Here is an 8,726-nt window from a genome sequence, read left to right as displayed (position 1 = left end):
CGAGCCGTTGTTGTTTTTCTGCATAAACTGACAACAGCGTCACCGTGGCGTTTTTTATTTGACTCGACGCTCAGCAGAAACTAAAGAGGAAGGAGCGGCTGTCAATAACCTGACTGATAGTACAGTGTGAGGAAGCTGTGAGCCGTTATTTGTCTGTCAGCCAAGAAATTCACAGTCAGAGTCCGTTTTCTGCCAAGTACGTGCACATACAAAGGATTAATCTGGAAGACATGCTCGCCGTGGAATAATACACGGGCGAAAAACAACAGCTGGCAAACAATTATGCGTCTGTCTGCATAAACCTTAACTTTTAAAATACAGGAGGGTTTTGAAAATGGACATTTTCACCTCAGCCTGCATTTTATTTTATTTTTATCATCCCCGGAGGACTTTTGGAATAATTACAGTTTTCTTAAAAACAATAGAAGTCCTTCAACATCGTAGAAACTGACTGCAACAACACAAATCTGTGTTTATGTACAAACATGAGTTTATATTGCAGAGATGCTCTGATTATAGACAGACTTTAGATTTTAATTACAATCACCAACTACCTCATCTGTGCTCCTCCACACAGGTGTCCGCAAACGGCTCCAAACAGTTTTTGGTATTTTGTAGCGTTCACTAGTTTTCACTTTATGTTGTTTTTACATGCTGCATTTTCCTTCTGCTGTTTTCATGGAGCTCAGTGAGACTTCTGCCTGCTTGTATGAGGGGGAATAAGGACCAGACAATGTGGCCAAAATGATAATCAAGATTATTTTTTTATCAGTACTCACACTCAATTTTTCATTGTTTTTAGGGACAAAACATTTTCATTGCACTTTCACATTTAAATAAACAGAGCAGTGTGTTCACGTCATGTTCTACAATCCTGCTAATGAACAAATCTCTGCATCAAAATGCAACTTCAAATAATTATTGTTATTTTTTTTTTGCAGTTGCTGTTCTGAATGTCCCACATGTTCTCATCCCGACTCGTCACATGTTGCCGCTTTACAGTGGACTTCTACAAGTTACGCTCCAGGTAACCTAACCTTCAGCTGTTAACGTTCGGGATGATGCTACTGTGATATCTGAATCAGAATCAGAATTACCTTTATTGTCACCGTACGTGCGTACAACAAAATACGCACAACATAATAACATAAAAACACTGGACACTCTAAAAACACGGGATATTAAATAAAACATAATACAATCAATTGAAGAAGAAAAAATAGGAATATTTGTATAAAGTCGAATAAGTTCAGCACAAGCAATGGTGGGATGATGCTGCACATGGTTATGTTTAGGCAACAAACATGCATGCTGGCATGGATAGTTAGCGTAAGAGGAAGGAGGAACATGGTAAATTGGAATAAAAAACATCACATTCAGATGGGAAGAGAACACCAGAGTCCTGCATGAAAGTCCGGGGTTTGTTGGATCTATAGGAAACCTTTGTGCTCCTGCACAGCATGGCCGGAGTAACAGTATCACAGTAACAGTAACAGTTTTTTAAGGTTTAACAAGTCAGTTGTGTTGGTTTGTGATGCAGAGACAAGTGTCATGCACTCGTTGCACATGATCAGTTCTTTCCTTTATCCAGAAAACCTCTAAATAACAAACCACCACGTTTGATGACGGATGATTTTGGTTTTGCACATCTGCAGTCACAACATGCAGGAAGGTTTTTCCTGGGCAGCTGCTGGAGGGTGCATGTGTGGTGACACGACAGATCCTCTACAGTGGAGGCTGCTGTTAAGTTTAGGAAGAGCAGCTGAGTTTTCTGTCAGTGGAGCATTTTAACCATCACTGACACAGTCCATCATATTCATTTAGTTGTGGGATTTTTTTAGGCAAAATCCATGATTGTGATTAATATTCAACTGATAGTGCAGCCCTGCTGCTCAGGGTCATGACCTGTCCGTGTTACCAGTCGCTGAGCGTCCCGTGCAGAGATATGTCCATGAAATGATTAGCCTAGCTTGGCATAAAGACTGGAAACAGAGGGAAACTGTTAGCTTCAAAACAAACAAACAAAAACACAAGGAAGCGAGCGACCTAGAGGACACTGAGCTGAACAGCAGCTCTGATCCACACTGCACTGTGTGTGTGTGTGTGTGTGTGTGTGTGCGCGCGTGCATGCACGTGCGTGTGTGTGTGCATGCACGTGCGTGCACACAGGGGTGGACCGCCCCCGGCAGCGCCTGCAGGGCTGAAGTGGAGGAACAGTCTCTACTGATCAGACACAAACACCATATACACACCACACACCCTCACTGTGTGTTTCATGCTCTACGTCAACACACACACACACACACTTCAGTCTGCAGCTTCACTTCGCTGCTCCGTGTTGTTTGTGTCCGAGATAATTCAGATAAATCTAAACATGTTTTTGCTGTTTGTGAAAAACTTGCGCCTGGTGAAATAGTCCCCCCCACTTCCTTACAGTCAAGAGCGCAGTGAAGATAACGAAAACAACTGACGTATGTTGTGAGTAACTCGTCAAATGGAATTAATCTGCAGTTTCAGAATGAGACAAAACTTTTCTATAGAATTTTTGAGCCATTTTTATCAGAGGAGAAGGCTGAATGTTCCCCACGCTACAAATATTTTTTCCTTAAACCTCCCTGAGTGATCTCCAGATTAATGAATTGTTCGTTCCACATAATTTGCTCAAGCAATTTTTTTTTAATTATTAAGAAATGTTAAAGGAAAAAAACAAAACACACAAATTAAAATAAATAAAGAAAGAAAGAAAGAAAAAGAAGATATAAAAAGATATTAAAAAAAAAAAAACCTACAATAAATTGAAAGAAAACATTGCAAAAAAAAGTAGCCATTTACCTTCCACATGGGTCCCACATACAATTGATGGCTGGGATGAAATGTGACAAAATTTGTGTGAAAACGTATTTTTGAGATAATATCACATAGAAACATAATTTAGCATAAATTCACACACTGACACGTCATTTGTCACGTGAAATAAAGATCATGTGATATTTTACATGCAATAAGACTTTCACATATATTTTGGTAAATGTTGTATCCTTCTTCAAAAGTTCTGTTTAATGTAATTTCATATTTCCCCTAATGTTTTTATTTTTTTACAGTTTAATTTGACTTATTTTGAATCTCGCCACAAGTCCATCTAGTCTGTGTGGTCGCTGGCAGAAAATCTTTGTATGCTGTGTTTTCTGGGGCTTTCTAGCACAAAATGTGGGTATTTTTAAGCAGCATTTTGCTTTATATTTTTACAGCAGGGTTATTGCCATTGAAAGTGATTGTTTTTTTTTTTTGCGAGTCATCGCAGTGTTTATAGCCGAGATAGTGCCACAAAACTTAAACTTAAAAATCTCTGACATTTTTTTTTAAAGTCCAAACATGATCTTTTTCTTACCATGAATAAGTATTTTTTCTGTTTAAACAGAATCACTCATGAATAATATTACTCATCTGTGGTTTGCAGAAACATTCAAAACCAACATTTATTCCAGCTGTTGATTCAGAAGCTGCTCTGAGCTTTTAAACATTTCACATGATCTTCATCAGTAGATGGATCTAAAATTTTATAAAAACTGGACAAATTCAGTTTATTTCTGGGGATTTTGAGGACTTTCTGTCGCAATAAAGGCCAAAAGTTTGTGTCAGACCTTTCAAAACAGCAGTAAACCAATATTCATCTGGCCTTATTGCAGCTTATTTTGGTGCTGCAGCGTTGTTTGCTTTGTCCGTGTTGTTGTTGTGGTGTGTGTACAGTTGGACTGTGTGTGTGTGTGTGTATGTGTGTGTACAGTTGGACTCTGTGTGTGTGTGTGTGTGTGTGTGTGTGCGCGCGCAGACGTCATGCAGCTGTGACAGTTTGACTTCAGTGTTTAATCTGTTTAATCCTCTGCTCTGCTCTCTGTCCTCGCAGCGTTCCCATCTTATCTTCCTGCTTCATGATGTTTGTTTGGAGACCTCCAGGTTTCTGTGTTTCTGACGACGGCGAACACATGTGAGCGCCGCGCGGACTCCACTCCAACTAAATCCTCTTTACTGCCGCTATCAGGAAGGTAAATCTGATCCAGTCATCTTCCGTTTGTCAGAGGGGGGCTGTTTGGTTTGATTCATGCAGGTTTGTTTTCCATCTAACTGACGGCAAAAAAATGAAAATCTCTGGCAAAATGGCCAAAGCTGATAAATCCAGATAATCTCTTCAGTCCACAGATCTTCAGCTGCAGTCTGCTGCACACTGTAAAAGATATCAGCACAATATTTCAACATTAAAGGGCTTTTCTTATTTTAGCCATGAGGTTTTATCCAAATCAAAAAATTAGCTTTGCGCATAAAATCACTAAAACGGCAAAACAAAAACTCAAATGTGAACAAAATGTGAACAACAAATGACCTCCTTCATATACATTTGTACATAATGTGATTATATGAAATTTTAAATTTAAATGAGGAGTGTAATCCCCTGTGGGATTTAAATCAGTGAAGTGCAAAAGCAATATGTAAAAATCGTATGATATAAAAGCCTGAGGGTTTATTTCCTGTTTAACTGGGACAGACGTTTATTAATATCATCACTGATTCATCTGTTGTTCATTCAGACTTCAACATATATTCATTTTATCTGTCCCTTATAATCCAGCTGTTTTTCGGTAAATAAACATTTTTTTATGCGTTTTTATTCTCAGAGTTCACACAAATTTACCAAAACATTTCCAGGAATTTTCCAGGACTCTGAGGCAAATTAAAAAGACCATAGATTCTCTGAAACCACCATCGATACTCCTTATCACTTCTGTTTCATTGCTGTATAATAGCTTTTAAAAATATACATTATTTCAAAAAAATAATTAATTCAGAGCAGAAAGGGATCTAAGTGCTTAGATATGGGCTTCACAAATTTGAGCTTTTTCTTCTGGAAAAAAGGTTTCTTGTTTTTTTTTGTTTTTTTTTTAAAAAGGCAACTTTTATAAAAAAAAAAAAAAAAAAAAGGACAGGATTTTTTTTCTTTAAAAGTAATCTGGTGTTTTCTTTTCTTTTTTATGTTGATTTTTGTCTTTTTCTTCAGAAAAATGTAATTTTTGGAGAAAAAAAAGTCAGTTCATGTTTTTCTTTTTTTTTCATTACAAATTTTTGATGAATTTCTTACATAAACCTTTTCAGCTGTTTTCTTAAAAAATCACCAAAAATGACACCAATGATCACAGCCAGAGACTTTAAAAATAGAAATTATTATTGGATGTTCAAATTTCGGATGGTCATTAAACACATCATGTTACAAATGTTTTGTTATGTAACAAAATTCCAGGACTTCCAAAATATTTGGGGTATATTTAATCTTCAAAAACTTTTCCAGGCTTAAAAATTGCTTTTTGCAAATTCAGGGACTTTTCCAGGTTTTTCCATGACCATACAAACCCTGGATCCTGATACAGATCCTGTATTTATCAGCTTTGTTCTCCCACTTTAGATCTTTTCTACTAAATAATTTATGGCTTTTATATTGTATCTTGTTTCCTCTCCACCTCCTGGTATTTCAACACAGTTTCCCGCTGCACTTAATAAACTATTTATCCGTCGATCGATCTGTAATCAGCTCTAATTTCACTCTGAATTAGTGTTTGAATCGAAGGTTGCGATGATGTTTGACCTGCAGTTCTGTTTTTTTATTCTTTTGCAGCCCATCACAAGCATAAATGTTGGCACTTTGTGTTTCTGAAAACCACAGATGTGTTACATTTGTACATTATTTTGTAGCAGATACATTGAATCTTTTATCATGTAATATTGCTTTTTTGCTCTTATTGTTAATGTCTCCTGCAGTCATCCTGCTGTTCTCTGCTACAAACCCACAGAAGACTACATGTCATGTTACAGCCTTTTTATATTTATCTTTTAATAAAAATGTTAAATTCTGTGCCCTTCGTGTCAGTTTTTTGGGGGGTGTTAAACGATGATATTTCTTTTAGGTATTTTAGCGAAGTTAGAAACTCGTTTTGTGACATCGCTGTGAGGAATAGTAGCATGAAACACTTGGTTAAGGATAGGAAAAGACTGAGCTGTAGCCTGAAATACACACTTTTTGTGACACTATGTCAACTTAAAAAAGGACGTGTCAGTTCAGATGTTAGTTGTTGGTGAACAGCCGACTGCAGCGTCTCTCCTCAGTGTCACACCGTCCACTGTCCTCTCCACCTCCTGATGACAGCCAGCTCAGATACTACGTCACATTAGAGACGTTGATATAATATGTACGTAACATACCAATGTAACATATTTGTGGTTTGCAGAAACGCACAATGCCAACATTTTCTTTTGAAAGCCGGACTGTCTTTTCAGCATTTACCACCCTGCGTGTGCCAGAACAAGCGCAGTTACTTAACCCTCTGAAACCTGAGAAATATATCTCCATTTCTGTCAAAAAACATGACAAAAAGGCAATGAGCAATAAAAGAAGAAATTACCTCAGAATTAAAAAGAAATTGGTAAAAAATAATAATTAAATTGTTTTGTACAGCATCTATTGCACGTCTGTCCGTCCTGGAAGAGGGATCCCTCCTCAGTCGCTCTTCCTGAGGTTTCTACCATTCCCTCCCTTACAGGATTTTTTTGGGGAGTGTTTCCTTAGACGACGTGAGGGTCTAAGGGCGGAGGGATGTCGTATGCTGTAAAGCCCTCTGAGGCAAACTGCAATTTGTGATAACAGACTTGACTTTAAAGATTACCTTAAAATTACTGGGAAAAAATAAATAAATAAATAAATAAAAAGAAAAAAAAACAGCCTCTCCCTGAGCTACAACCTCATTGTGGTGGAGGGTTTGCGTGTCCCAGTGATCCTAGGAGCTCAGTTGTCGGGGGCTTTATGCCCCTGGTAGGGTCTCCCATGGCAAACAGGTCCTAGGGGAGGGACCAGACAAAGCGTAGCTCACCAGACCCCTTGTGATGAAACACATAAATGGTCCAAAGTTTCCCTCGCCCGGACGTGGGGTGGGGCTCAATGGCGAGCGCCTGGTGGACGGGCCTTTACCCATGGGGCCCGGCCAGGCACAGCCCAAAGAGGCAACAGGGGACCTCCTTCCCATGCGCGCACCACCCATAGGAGGGGCCAAAGGGGTCGGGTGCAATGTGAGTTGGGCGGCAGCCGAAGGTGGGGACCTTGGCAATCCGATCCTCGGCTGCAGAAGCTAACTCTGGGGACGTGGGACGTCACCTCTCTGGTGGGGAAGGAGCCTGAGCTGGTGCGCGAGGTTGAGAAGTTCCAACTGGATATAGTCGGCCTCACCTCGACGCACAGCGTGGGCTCCGGAACCAGTCTTCTCGAGAGGGGTTGGACTCTCTTTCACTGGTGAGAGGCGTCGGGCAGGGGTGGCAATACTTATTGCCCCCCAGCTCAGTGCCTGTATGTTGGAGTTTACCCCGATGGACGAGAGGGTAGCCTCCCTCCGCCTCCGAGTGGGGGGGACGGATCCTGACTGTTGTTTGTGCCTATGGTCCAAACGGCAGCTCAGAGTATCCACCTTTTTTGGAGTCCTTAGAGGGGGTGCTGGAGAGTGCTCCTTCTTGGGACTCCCTCGTTCTGCTGGGGGACTTCAATGCTCTTGTTGGCAGCGACAGTGAGACCTGGAGGGGCGTGATCGGGAGGAATGGCCCCCCCAATCTGAACCCGAGTGGAGTGGATTGGACTTCTGTGCTCGCCACAGATTGTTCATAACGAACACCATGTTCAGACATAAGGGTGTCCATATGTGCACTTGGCATTAGGACACCCTAGGCCACAGTTCAATGATCGACTTTGTAGTCGTATCGTCGGACTTGCGGCCGTATGTCTTGGACACTCGGGTGAAGAGAGGAGTGGAGCTGTCAACCAATCACCACCTGGTGGTGAGTTGGTTCTGATGGTGGCGGAGGACGCTGGTCAGACTTGGCAGACCCAAACACACTCAATCCCACCGACATGCCTTCTGGTGAGGAAGCAGGGCCCAGGGACACGGGGGTGGGCTCTCCCATCTCTGGGGCTGAGGTGGCCGAGGTGGTCAAAAAGCTCCTTGGTGGCAGGGTCCAGGGGGTGGATGAGATCCGCCCAGAGTTCCTTAAGGCCCTGGATGTTGTGGGGCTGTCGTGGTTGACACGACTCTACAGCATTGCATGAACATCGGGAGCAGTGCCTCTGGACTGGCAGACCGGAGTGGTGGTCCCTCTTTTGAAGAAGGGGGACTGGAGGGTGTGTTCCAACTTTAGTGGGATCACACTCCTCGGCCTCGCTGGTAAGGTCTATTCAGGGGTACTGGAGAGGAGGGTCCGCCGGATAGTTGAAACTCAGATCCAGGAGGAGCTATGCGGTTTTCATCCTGGTCGTGGAACTATGGACCAGCACTGGACCCTTAGCAGGATCCTTGAGGGTGCATGGGAGTTTTCCCAACCAGTCCACATGTGCTTTGTGGACTTGGAGAACGCATTTGACCGTGTCCCTCAGGGAGTCCTGTGGGGGGTTCTCCGGGAGTATGGGGTATTGGATTCCCTGATATGGGCCGTCCGTTCCCTGTATGACCGGTGCCGGAGCTTGGTTTGCATTGCTAGCAGTAAGTCAGACTCGTTTCCAGTGAGGGTTGGACTCTGACAGGGCTGCCCTTTGTCATGATTCTGTTCATAACTTTTATGGACAGAATTTCTAGGCGCTCCAGGGTGTTGAGGGGGTCGGGTTTGGTGACCTCAGGATTGGGTCTCTGCTCTTTGCAGATGATGTG

At 42.0% G+C, this 8,726-nt stretch overlaps 1 long non-coding RNA gene across 1 annotated transcript; it reads left to right on the top strand.

The window, feature by feature from the left end:
* The first annotated feature begins 945 nt into the window (after positions 1-945).
* On the top strand, positions 946-5,855 carry LOC121938397. The gene is made up of 3 exons (XR_006105283.1): positions 946-1,027; positions 3,905-4,043; positions 5,663-5,855. It is a non-coding gene; the product is annotated as an uncharacterized LOC121938397 (long non-coding RNA).
* The last annotated feature ends 2,871 nt before the right edge of the window (positions 5,856-8,726 follow it).

The sequence above is a fragment of the Plectropomus leopardus genome, unplaced genomic scaffold, assembly GCF_008729295.1.
Source record: "Plectropomus leopardus isolate mb unplaced genomic scaffold, YSFRI_Pleo_2.0 unplaced_scaffold29340, whole genome shotgun sequence".
NCBI lineage: Eukaryota > Metazoa > Chordata > Actinopteri > Perciformes > Serranidae > Plectropomus > Plectropomus leopardus.
This window is presented reverse-complemented; position numbering and strand designations above follow the sequence as displayed.